The 14,535-nt window shown below is 32.1% G+C and overlaps 1 protein-coding gene across 1 annotated transcript in view; it reads right to left on the bottom strand.

Moving 5' to 3' along the window:
• LOC139494445 (uncharacterized) overlaps positions 1 to 14,535 on the bottom strand; it is a 251,359-nt gene that overhangs the window by 119,171 nt on the left and 117,653 nt on the right. The window lies entirely within an intron of this gene.

Raw genomic sequence — 14,535 nt, 5'->3', positions numbered from 1 at the left:
GACACAAGGTACAATTTGACAAAGTAATTCTACTGGAGACAATTCGTGCCACGTTTGAGACAAAAAACAAGCAATGGGAACAGTTTGTTATTTTATTGCATTAAAATTATTCATTCAAATATGTTTAGCTTGTTACTTTTATTTGATATTGCATTTTCTTTTACTATCTATGTTAATCGTTTTGTTTGTTTTGTTTTCAAAATGTTTATCAAGCATTAATTGCAGCAGAACATTGTCCTTTTTCAATGTTTGAATTGTTATGAGAACGCCATAACAAACACAATATGAAAAAAATATAAAGTTGTATAAAAACCCGTGTTAAATGGATTTCATTTAAAAGTGCTAATATAAGAAAGACTAATAGGAAAAAATAAATGGTTGAATAACTACTTTTATTTCATATCGGTTGAGAATAAGATTTTCTTATTGGATAAAAAGGGGTCACATGACATTCATTAATCTTCAGTAATAAATTCCATCGGTCATTAACAGAACAAAACGGACCAGAAAACCGGTCGTTAATGAACTTTGACATGATATGGACCGATGGGGCGTGGTTTACGTCTGATAATGACCGTTGGGGCGTGGTTTCCGTTTGATATTGACTGTTGGGGCGTGGTTTCTCTGTTAATGACCGATGGGGCGTGGTTTCTCTGATTAGAAAGATGTACCTTTTATAAAACATGTTACTGTTTTTAATATAACATTTAAGTTGTTGAATTGTTAATTATATTTTTTCGTTAAATGTAAAATTAAAGAGAACTTAATTAAGAATTTATATACTGAAAAATCGCACTAAAATGAATGGCAGTATTACTGCGACTGGTCTTCACTCTTTACTATAGAAATCGTACAACTACTCGAGTTCGCTTTAGGCGTTTTGAATTTATGATAATTTTTCAAAACATAGTTTCTCAATGAAATAAACATAATAGTTCTTGAAAAACTGGTCATTATCGTGATACATGGACTGCCCGTAGGACAGTGGTATTGACTGCGACAGCGATAATGACCTCGCCTTCGGCTCAGTCATTATCACTATCTTAGTCAATACCACTGTCCTGTGGGCAGTCCATATATCACGATAATGACCAGTTTTTCAAGAACTATTATATAATTATAGATCTCAAAAATGTATATATATTGTTCCTTAACCTTAAGGTTTATGACCCCCTTCTGTAGCCATTTGTGTACGAATTTTTCAAACTTTAATTGTATCAAAACTACAGATATAATGAAAAATAGAGAAAGGCCATTTAGTACATATACCAAGAGGAAACTTGATGGAAAGCATAGTAATTTACTGTTTCATTGCATTTACTAGAAAAAGAGTACTTTGTGGCAAATAAACCAAGATTTTTATAGTAAATCCACAGCCTTTAATACATAGATTTTGGTTATAAAATTTGAAACATAGATTACTCACTTGCTTTTCTATGATGTGCTAGTATTCATTTTCTTCAAAATGTTCTAACCAACCAGTAAATTTCAAAATATCTCGTACTGAGTCATTAAGGTCGAGCGCACCCTAAAAGGTGTACTTGATTTGGTCCATATTTTTATTTGTTTTAAGGATGTTTGCTCCTCTGTTTTTTTTTAAATTTTGCCAGATTTTTGGAATCCTCTGGTTTCGTTTCTGTGTGTGTTGCATTTTAACGTTAAGTCGTTTGTGTTTTCTCTTATTTTTGAGAAATTGAGATAAGACGTGGCACGGTACTTGTCTATCCCAAATTCATGTATTTGGTTTTGATGTTATATTTGTTATTCTCGTGGTGTTTTGTCTGATGCTTGGTCCGTTTCTGTGTGTGTTACGTTTCGGTGTTATGTCGTTGTTCTCCTCTTATATTTAATGCGTTTCCCTCGGTTTTAGTTTGTTACCCCGATTTTGTTTTTTGTCCATGGAGTTTTGAACAGCAGTATACTACTGTTGCCTTTATTTATCCATGTATTGCCATTCAAATAATTTAACCCTACTTTTCTTTTCATAATTTTATTATATAAAGTTTAATAAGCCATATTTCAAAATCTTATTAAATCCTTCTTATTTTTTCGTATTTGTTTAAACAAAATATATGCCAATGTTAAATGTAAGAACAATCTAGAGAGAATTATTTCCTGCCAAATTTTCAACGGCTTATATCTCAAAAACGAGCACACGGACCCTCCATTTGTTTCTGCTTTTTTAATTTCTTTATGTATATACTATCATTTTATACCAGTCTTTTTAAAAGCTTGATATTTTTAAACAGAGTAGCTAACATCCTTAGCCAATAACTACATTAATAAACTTGTTTTTAGGAAATAAATGCTAGCACTGCATGCAATATTCCTATATCTATCAGTCACCAAATTGCCAAATATGAGAGTACAAGGATAAAGGCTGTGGATTTTTTATAAAATTTCCATATGTTTAGCATTGAATCAACATAAGGGTACATAATCCTTAAGGTGGTACCTAATACTACAGGGAGATAACTGTGTAAAGTCAGCTAAACGTTTAAATTACGTTGTGTTGTAAAGGGAACGTAAAGCTTCTCAATGATCAAAATTGGTGTTTGTCAAACTGCTATATAACCAGTGTAATTTTTCTGTCAAAACGGTTGGTTCAAAATTTTTGAAATTTTTATATTTTTGTTAGAGGGTCAAAGTAAATACATTGTCCAAATTTTATGAAAATTAAACGAGCCAAATTAATTTTAGTGAAAGTGTTGGGTATCACCTTAAGTACATTTAGTCATTGTGGTTATCAATTAAACATCGAAGCAATATCTTGTTTGCTTGATTCATCCTATACAACGCTGATTTTGCATTTGCTGAATTAAATCGTTGCTATTGAATAACGAAACCTTATGGTCTTATATCATTTTGGTATTGGATATCTTTATTTTGCATATGCTTCTTCCTTTCTTATACAGTTGATGCCGTCTTATGTTAATGCCGTTGAAAGTGTACTTTTATATAATTAAGTATATAAAAGACTATGACATTTTAATGTTTATTAACGTTTTTATCAAAAATACCAACACGTTAAGAATGACCCATTGCGTCTTTGTCTTTTGAATAATTTTTTTTTCGGCTCCTGTCAATCTTATCAGTCATTTCAATTCCGTCTGCATTTTACGATGCGTTGATTTCGGGGTTTTTTATTAATGTTTTGACATATATCGTGTTTTCTATAGAATTGTTGGACACGGTTATAACAGCCTATAGGTAAGGGTTTAGTCTAAGACATTATGGTGAATTGTTTTGCTCTCACTTCAATCAACATAATATGTCTTTGGTGGTCATGTTTCTCATAAAAAAATTATGCAATCACACAAAATTAGTTATTTTCTTTATTTTAAAAATTCTTTTGAATAAAACAGGGTTTTAAAGGGTTTTTTTACGAAAACTGTTGTGAGGTGAGGAATAATTGTCTTTGTTGATTCTTGCATCATGTCCAGCTTACAGTCCAGATTAAAGTTATATAAGTTCATCGATATCAAGAAAAACAAGCTCTAAATAAAAGTATCAACATTTTAATTTACATATTCAGCTACTAGTACATTGTGTGATACTATTTATAAGGTAGGCCTCGTGTGTACTTATGATCAAATAAGGTTTAAGAGTAGTTAACTGACTTCTGTTGTCTGTTGAAGTGATACTGTTCAATTATTTCATCTATATACACAATTGGTATTTACTTCACTCACGATGTAGTATTTTGTTTATTACTATGGATACAAAATATCAAATTGTGGGAAAAACACAGCATTTCAGAAATCAAGAACATAGTTGTTGGAATGAAGTGATAAATAGAATTTAGTTACATCACATGTAAATACAAGAATTTAATACATTTTAACTTGTCTGACAATTTAAGCAATTACACCAACTAAAACATAAACGATCACATCGTCAGATATTTGAGTTTATAATTCTTTCGGTTGATGTATAGACACATATTCTTGAAAACACATTAAGAATCTCAAAATTACGCACTTTAAATTGAGAAAGACATTGTAGTCTTGAACGTTTAAAGGCGGACACGAGGTTAACTTCTATACACACATGGATATTTCGCCAGTATTACAACTAATACTGGCATGCTAGTTCGAAGCATATGATAACATGCAGTAATTTACAAACTTCTGTAGACCAAAGCCAATAAATAAGCAACAGACGACAAAAAAAAGATCTTTCAGCTTAGTCGTCAATTTGTTCTGTTCTTGATTATGCAGTTTAAAGATACAGGGTTGAAACAGACTTGCATACCTAGAATTTCAGATTAAAATTACAGACATTTAATCCATCGGATTGGTTAGGATTCTATAAACAGTTGTTGCACTGTATTCGAACCTCTTTGTAATGTGTAAATGAAAAATAAATCTTTTTTGTCTGTCGTTTTGCATCACCCCAACTGCCAAAACCTTTTCAACCGAAAGCCAGTTACGTTTTAATTCGTAGAAAACTATATGAAATATAAACAAACAGGGACTTTACCTTATAGTAAGCTCTGTCTAGGGTCATACTAGCTTGAACATGTCGTTTAAAATCTTTTTTGTTTGTTTGATATCTTTATAAATTAATGAATAATTTTCAATAGCTCTGTTTTAAAATATAAAAGAACCTTGGAAAATGCATGAGATGTGTAAATGAAATAGTATTGCAAACATTTGACGTCAAATATGCCACAACAAATGTGCTGATAACGCTACTGAAAAACTTAACACTTGAAAGTGAGATTCAATTTTAGCGACAAAAGATCAACAGGGCGAACACTCGTTTATATATAAGAAAAATAATGATTATCGCAAAATCTACCTTTTCAAAATAAGTTGAAGGACATAGCTTTCTAAATGGCATCAGATGATATATCGAGAACTAGAGATGTTAGTTATATAAGACTTATGTATACTGATATTAAGTTATTCAATGCGTTTTTTTTAGAAATACCTTTACCAGAACCAATAAAACCCTCATAGAATTAAACGTGCTCTTGAGAACATTTAAAAAAAAATACCTTAAAAATGTGTTGTTGATTACGTTTGCTTCAGGCAATTGGATATTGGGTTATTTATTCCTTTCTAATGTGTACATGTGGTCCGAGTACACAGTTATCGTCCCTTGATTTTCGTTGTCCACCAATGTAGTCCCTAGTGTGGACAGTGTGTTACTTGCCAATTTTGTTTATACCCCTTCCAAATGTATTTCTCCATGTTTAATGCCTCAAATAGTAAGTCAAGGGATGAAATGATACTGTCAAAAAAATTGGGTAATGAATTTTAAAGTAAAGTAGTGATTTGGTCCAGTTGAAAAAGGTTAAAAATTAGCACTTCGGAAGCTGTCAAAAGATTTCAAGACCCCCTTAGCATAAAATTGTCCATATTTTGAGTTAGAGCTGATGAAGTTTTCTATAATTTTGATATAATTTGTCCCAAAAGTAGTACATAACACTGTAAAAATATTATTGAGAAAGCGCAGGTGGGATTCTTTTTATTTCCATTTATTGTCTAAAAGAAATGCACTACGAAATAACTGTGTTCTCGGACCTAAGAGGTGAAATCACGAAAAATAGAATCTGTATTTTGGCAACTTCCCTGAATGATTAAATGGTTTCAATATGTCAAATAGCATGAAACTAAAGGATTTACACTTTTATTTGATAGAAATTCTTCAAAAATTACCCATTTTGGCATTACATGGTCAAAATGAGCATTTCAAATCTTTTTCAATTTTGATGCACAAGTGTCATTCTGACTTTCTATCTGACAGGTTTTCATGAGTCAATATTTGTGTTTCTATAATTTAATCCAGTTGTATAACTCATTTGAGAACTTTGAATCTACAGAAAAGATGATTATCTCAGATAATGTGTGCAAAATATGTTGTATAAATGACCCTCGTCTAACGCCCTGTTTGGATCAAGTTAAATGTGAGGAGCTTGGTACATAAAAGTTGAAGTCCATAATAAAGATTTCACTAAATTTGTATAAAAAGCACTTTATAATGTCTTTTGTGTCTGTTTCATTTCACATAATATCTTTCTTTTCTTCTGTAGGATAGCTAGTGGTTCAAATATAAGCCTATTGCGACTAAAAGTGCATGCAAGTTTTTCACTAAAAATTGAAAAATGTTGATATCTGACCATACTGTCTGCAAAAAAAGTTGAATTCAAGAATTCTTGTGTGCTCATATCTATTGTATAATGTAACCTGAGTATAGAAATGATGAAAAAGACACCATTTTTTATTTCCTATAGCTTCAGTATGCATTTTTAAATGTAAATATGTGCTACAGCCTAAATTGACCCTAAATTACTTTCAGCCTTACTTGGCCTAAGACCCATTTAAACTTATATGATATACTGTTTGTAATTTTTCTTTCCATTTAAAGTACATTAAATACATATGTAAGGATTATTTATAACCAAAAAACTTCACAAATTTAAAATTGATGGAAAATATTACAGCACCCGAAACGCTTGTCAGGATCTAGCTATAAAATAAACGCGTTAACGCAATGAATTAAGTCCGGTTTTTTTAAAGGGAGAAATATACCAAAGGGACAGTCAAACTCATAGATCGGATAAAACTGACAACGCCATGGCTAAAAGAAGGAAGAAGACAGACAATTAACAGTACACAAGACACAACATAGAAAACTAAAGGCTAAACAAACTGAACTCCACCAAAAATGGGGAAGGGGGTGTCACCGGTGCTCTGGAAAGGTAAGCAGATCCTGCTCCACATGTGGCACCCGTGGGGTTGATGCATACTGTATAGCTTGTTGCTTGGTGTGAGCAAGGCTCTGTGGTGAAGATCGTACGTTGACCTATAAAAGTTTACTTCTATACATTGTGCTTGGATGGCGAGTTGTCTCATTGCCACTCATATTACATCTTCCTATAATCTATTAACATGGTAGTCAGCTTTGTTTAGGGTCATACTAGCTTGTACATGTAGTTAAACTCTGCGTTTTTGTTTAATTCCTTCATACATTAATGGAGAATTTTACACATTTATCTCTTTTAAATTATGTTGGTACCTTTGAAGTTGCATGAGATGTGTAAAAGACAGTATTACAAACGTTTGACGTAAAGTATACCACAACAGATGTGTGTGCTGATCATGCTACCAAAAAACACTATAGTTTAAAATCTTTGTTTTTGTATGATGTCTTAAAAAATGAATGAAGAATTTTCTATAGCTCTGTTTTAAATTATACATGTTATATAAGAACCTTGGAAAATGTATTAGATGTGTAAATGAAATAGTATTACAAATATATGACGTCAAGTATGCCACAACAAATGTGCTGATATTGCTTCTAAAAAAAACATTTACACTTGAACGTGTAAATGAATTTTAGCGACAAAAACTCAACAGGGAAAACACTTTTTTTTAATAAATGAAAATAATGAGTATTGCAAAATCAAATTATTTACCTTTCAAAACCAAGTTGAAGGACAGAAACTTTCTGATTAGCATCACAGAATATGGCGATGATTTAAAGTATCAGTTTATAACACAAATATATTCGAAGCTTTTTTGTAGGGATACCTTTATCAGAAAAAATAAACCCTTATGCAATTGAACGCACAGAGGTCTGTGGGACACTTTTCCAAAAAAAAAAAACACCTTTAAAGTAACTTATGTAGAAAATAGTGGATAAAACCTTGTTTTATAGCTAGCGAAACCTCTGACCAATGCATGCAAATTTATACAAGTGAACACCAAGTTAATAAATGAACTGCTCAATTATACAATGATAAAAATGGCAATGGAATATTACACAAGTTGTTGATAATGCATTACATTTCTATACTTAAAAGGTGTTCATTTTATTTTCCATGTCAATGTCTAATACTTCTAAATAAAACTATATATTGCCAGACTGAAGTTGGAATGTCATAAACTTTTATCTTCAAGGCTAAAGTTTGAATATCAAAAAGATGCCTGATTGACCCCATTGAACAAGATAAATAAAGAACCCATTCCAATATTATTTCACAAAATACTTTAATAAACACGTTCAATATCTGCTTCGAAATACTAATAATTTTCTTATCCCAGGTATAGATTACCTTAGCCGTATATTTGGCACATTATTTTGGAATTGTGGGTCCTCAATGCTAGCGAAACCTTGTATTTGTTTGGCTTTATATATATATAAAAAAAAGAAGATGTGGTATGATTGCCAGTGAGAGAACTCTCCACAAGAGATCAAAATGACACAGAAATTAACAACTATAGGTCACTGTACGGCTATAAACAATAAAAAAAGCCCATACCGCATAGTCAGCTATAAAAGGCCCCGAAAATGACAATGTAAAACAATTCAAACGAGAAAACTAACGGCCTTATTTATTAGACTAACCAAAACAATAGTTTTTGTATATTTTACGTCTAGCGTCATTTTTGTTCTCTAAATAAACTCAACACATGTTCACTTATGAAATAGAGTAGAAGTGTAATTGAACTATTTATGCTGACAGGTGCATGTCAAGTCTGTCTAAAAGCGTGCTGGGAATGTAAGGTTTTAATTTTAAACTTTCAAACTTTGATTAACGTTTATCGACCATGATCAAATAGCGCAAACACATTTCGAAAAAAATAAAAGGAAAGTTTCAACTTCGGAAGCGTCCGAAACGCTTATTTATTAATCATCCTTCAACAAATCAAACCTAACATTTTGAAAGCCAAGATAAGTAAACGAAAAAAAAACTGACAACGCCATGGATAAAAAAAAGAAGAAGACAGACCATTAACAGTACACAAGACACAACATAGAAAACTAAAGGCTAAACAAACTGAACTCCAACAAAAATGGGGAAGGGGTGTCACCGGTACTCTGGAAAGGTAAGCAGATCCTGCTCCACATGTGGCACCCGTGGGGTTGATGCATACTGTATAGCTTGTTGCTCGGTGTGAGCAAGGCTCTGTGTTGAAGATCGTAAGTTGACCTATAAAAGTTTACTTTTATACATTGTGCTTGGATGGCGAGTTGTCTCATTGCCACTCATCCCACATCTTCCTATAATCTATTAACATGATAGTCAGCTTCATTTAGGGTCATACTAACTTGTACATGTAGTTAAACTCTGCGTTTTTGTTTAATTCCTTCATACTTTAATGGAGAATTTTACATTTCTCTCTTTTAAATTATGTTGGTACCTTTGAAGTTGCATGAGATGTGTTAAAGACAGTATTACAAACGTTTGACGTCAAGTTTACCACAACATATGTGTGTGCTGATCATGCTATTAAAAAACTATAGTTTAAAATCTGTGTTTTTGTATGATGTCTTTATAAATTAATGAAGAATTTTCTATAGCTCTGTTTTAAATTATACATGTTGTATAAGAACCTTGGAAAATACATTAGATGTGTAAATGAAATAGTATTACAAATATATGACGTCAAGTATGCCACAACAAATGTGCTGATATTGCTTCTAAAAAAATTACACTTGAAAGTGTAAATAAATTTTAGCGACAAAAACTCAACAGGGAAAACACTTTTTGTTTAATAAATGAAAATAATGAGTATCGCAAAATCAAATTATTTATCTTTCAAAACCAAGTTGAAGGACAGAAACTTTCTGATTAGCATCACAGAATATGTCGATGATTTGAAATATCAGTTTATAACACAAATATATTCGAAGCGTTTTTGTAGGGATACCTTTACCAGAAAAAATAAACCCTTATGTAATTAAACGCACAGAGGTCTTTGGAACACTTTTCCAAAAAAAATACCTTAAAAGTAACTTATGTAGAAAATAGTGGATAAAACCTTGTTTTATAGCTAGCGAAACCTCTGACCAATGCATGCAAATTTATACAAGTGAACACCATGTTAATAAATGAACTGCTCAATTCTTTTATGATAAAAATGGCAATGGAATATTACACAAGTTGTTGATAATGCATTACATTTCTATACTTAAAAGGTGTTCATTTTATTTTCCATGTCAATGTCTAATACTTCTAAATAAAAATATATACTGGCAGACTGAAAAAGATGCCTGATTGAACAAGATAAATAAAGAACCCATTCCAATATTATTTCACAAAATCCTTTAATAAACACGTTCAATATCTGCTTTGAAATACTAAGAATTTTCTTATCACAGGCATAGATTACCTTAGCCGTATATTTTGCACATTATTTTGGAATTGTGGGTCCTCAATGCTCTTTAACCTTGTATTTGTTTGGCTTTATATATATATAAAAAAAGAAGATGTGGTATGATTGCCAGTGAGGGAACTGTTGGGTTTTTTTTCTCGTGCCCACTACATTTGTTACAATTGGCATATAAACAATCAAGACCTGTTCGGTCGAATGTGCCACAACCGAAATAAACTTACCACAGAGTTCATAATCACATGAGAAATCACAGGAGCAACTACGGGTGCTACCTGTGGAGTTGGAACTGTCTCCTTCCTAAAAACCTGGCATCTCCCCTAGTTAGTTTGAAAGTTTTCTTGTTTTAGTTTTAGATTTTACTTCTATGTATTTATTGTTAACACTGGTCTAGTGTTTCCTTTACTAAGAAATATGTGTTTTGATGAAACATTTTCAGACAAGATCACACAGGTTGCATGGTTTTAAAGCACCATCGATATTGACCAATTTGGTGGACGGGTTAGATAAGAGTCATTTACAAATCTGTGTGTGTGTGTGCGATACTTAAACACTTTATATAATTTATCAAAGTATTTTCAAAAAAGTAACACGACAGGAGTCACATAGAAAGAAGTATTTTCTTCGCTTTTTTTACATTTTTCTTTTCATGTCATTCCGCTTGGAATCTTCCGCTTCCCTTCTCGCTCTACATACTGCATACTACTCCCTTGAATACTGTATAAACATTAATTTTCGTGGGATTAACATTTCGTGGTTTTGCATCCAAAAGTAAGTTCGTGGGTATTATTTTTCGTGGTTTTTAAGTTTAGAAAACAATAAAGATAATCTTTATCTACGAAATAAACGAAATTATATCCCCCACGAAAATTTCGACTTTTACAGTATTCGGATATTTCTCTATCGTTCAATGCACAGTTTTAATCTCAAATAGTGCAGTCAAATATAAACACATCGACTTTGTATCAGATAATCTTATTAATCTTAAATGCTCTTCAACTTTTTACTTGTTTGGCTTCATAAGTATTTTGATATGAGCGTCACTGATGAGTCTTATGTAGACGAAACGCGCTTCTGGCGTATTAAATCATAATCCTGGTACCTTTGATAACTATTATTGTTTACATAAGCTTCATTATATTGAACACAGTTTTGTTTAACTGTTTTAATATTTTTCTCACAACACACCTCTAAGTTTGTGTTAGTAGTATTTGTACTCGACACAGGAACATGTAAAATATCTTTAAAAGATAGGCGGACAATACCATAGAGGTATGTAAATTCTTTTAATGAAAGTATGTCAATACAAAAGTTAAAATACAAAATCAAACGTTGGAATTTAGGAACTTAATTGTTGATTTGTTCGTGATTGAATATGAAACATAAGATGAAACCCATTTTATATCATCTGCAAACGAAAAAACAATATCATTAATAAATTATTGATATCATTTGCCTATAGATTAGTCTCTAATTGATTACCTTTGATATATTATAATATTCTTGTATCAAACGTGGTTTAGCAAAAGTCCGTAGATATTATTTATCTGACATAAACCCTTTTGTTATATATTCAACGTCAACCTCTTCAGGACAATCAAAGAGTGTCTATAACATATAATATTAAGGATCAAAATGTGAAAATTAAAAGTCACAGTTTTAACTATATTATAATGGCATACACTTTCATAACATTCTGAACATTTTGTAAAGATCATTTTTTGGGATACGATCGCTTTCAAGCAACGTGAGACTTATACCGTTGGATCAGGTGCATGCCCTCATGTCAACCGTTTTATTCTAAACACTAAAGAACATCTCAGATTCGTACTTGCTTTAAAAGGTAGAAACAAACAAAGAGATTGAACTTAAACAACTTTCCTATAATGTTTTTTTCATAATCTTCATGTTTGATATTTCCCTTGACTTATATGCCTGTTTTTAACACGGAAAATAAGAATTGAGCAGTATTTATATTGAACGTTTTTATAAATTTAGAAACACGTCAGAGGAATTCCCCAGTTTTGATAAAAATGCGAGAGTTTTCTGTCGTATAAGAACTGAAGTAGAGTTTGTCTTATATGTCACCGCTATGAAACTGATATTTGATATTGTACTTCAATGAAGAAATAGAGAACCATCTAGGTCGGTTAAATAACAGTTAACACACGTTCTCGCTCCAGGGTTTGTTTAGATAATTGTGCGCATGCGTGTAGTTTTCCTGACTTCAAGGGATATTAGTTTGAATTGTTGCTCTGGATTCCCCACTCAATTGATTAATTAAAAACTCATGGGATCTTTTCTGTGTATGTCTGCTATTGAGGGTTATTGTTGTTGCATAATTTTAAATCATATGCATCATTTAAATTAAAATAAATTTAGTCCACATCGTAGAGCTTTAACTACAACACCCCTTCAGGCGAAATAAAGTCATCCATGTTATTGTTTCGAGTTGTCTCCCTTCCGGAAGTAAATTCCGTCACTTCTCAGAGATCAAAATATACGATACAAATTAACCAGTTCTGTCGATAAACGTCGTATTATATTAAAAACGATCGCAATTTAAACACAGGAATGTGTACGGAAAGGAGTCATAACCACTGACCCAAAGGAAATTAAATATTTAAAGAGTTAGGAATAGGGTTCCTCCTAGAATTAACGTAGGAAAGTAGGTGATAAGATACGAACTGAAATACCTTCTCTCGTGACTGCTGTGGGAAGTAAATTTGGAATTGATAGTACAAAAATAAAACACAATAGGCCTACGCATATTGTTCATACACTTGTATCCGGGATTGGTTATTTTGTAACTATTCAGATTAGGTAAATTACATTTTTCATGTGCAGTTGAATTAGTTTTGAAAATAATATTATCCAGCTACATCTATACATGTGCCACTGAAAACAATGGCAATCGTATCCCTCAGATCAATCTGCTCTTTGCTTTTATTATTGCATTTGTTGAGGACAGCAGAAGGACAAATGTATCATCATCTAGTGCCTTTTCACAAATATCGTAAGGTGAAAACCGAATCGACTTCTGTATTTTAAATGTTACACGTCAATTGTATTTTCAAATGTTTTATAATTTCACAGCATTCATAATGTTCAATTGATTCAGGATTTAAGCACTCCAGTCTTGTAAGACATACCAAAAAACGTCTTAGTTTAAACATATTTTTTTATAGTGGATCGGAAACACGGGTCAGCCATTTATTGTCCCCTTCTGACGGACTATCATCGTTTCCTCAATACCATACTCGCAAATAGTGTCAAGGGAGAGCCGAAAATTAAGTCCCTAAAATTTTCATCCCGACCGGGAATCGAACCAGGAACCTTTGTGTTAGTAGTCCGATGCACTAACCACTACACCACGGCTCTCGTTAACGTCTTAGATGTATGTATAAATAAAACTTTTAACAAATCAAATTGCAATCGTTTTCAATTGTATACGTTGAAGCAGAACAGCTATAAAAAGGTGTACTTTGTAAGAACAAATTTGCAACATTGATTTACGTGCAGTTATATAAAGAAAATATACTAACAGTATATTAATTCCACTCAGGATTAAAACACTGATCAAATAGAGGCACAGTAGTATATCGCTGTTCAAAAGTCTAAAATTCAGTGAGAGAAAGCACGGGTTACAAACTAAAACCGAGAGAAACGCACCAACTACAACAGAACACAATGATATAACAAAAATACTGAGATGCAACACAAACGTAACCACAAACATCAATAGACGCGAGCTATTTTATCATAACTGTTATTTTCCTGACTTGGTATAGAACAGGAAACAAACCGTGGGTTGAACATGATATTATGTCTAGCCAACAATAATAATTCTAAACAAATTCAACCTTAAATCTATCATTTATGAAGGACATATCCTCTACTGCTATAGATTTTGGTAATAAGATCAATCCAACGAATAAACACCGCTTTAAAGCATGGTTATCAATGAACATTTGGAAACTATATGCAATGCATAGGACCTTGCCAAAATGTCCTCAACTCAAAATGGGAAAAGTAGTTTTACACTAGAGTACACATCTCCAAAAAACATATAAGATTACACCTCATTTTAGTGTTCAATTAAGAACAATGACAACCAATTACAACAATGGAAAATGTCAGTTCCCCTGCATGAATAAGAATGCTTCAAAATTATACGATATGACAAAAAGAACGGCATTAATAATGTCTTCACAAAACACAAAAAAATAGTTTGGCCAAACAAGACCACAAAAGCATTGTAAGCACATCCCGGACTAAATATAGAAACAGCCGTTTTAGTTTGCTAGGGTGTCGTTTAAAGCATGCTTATTTGATCGAAACCAAAAGTAGCTTTTATCTTGAGGCGGAAAGTAAAGATAAAAACTGACTACCTCGTACCTCCTGTGGA

This window comes from Mytilus edulis, chromosome 11 (assembly GCF_963676685.1).
Source record: "Mytilus edulis chromosome 11, xbMytEdul2.2, whole genome shotgun sequence".
In the NCBI taxonomy this organism is placed as follows: Eukaryota; Metazoa; Mollusca; class Bivalvia; order Mytilida; family Mytilidae; genus Mytilus; species Mytilus edulis.
This window is presented reverse-complemented; position numbering and strand designations above follow the sequence as displayed.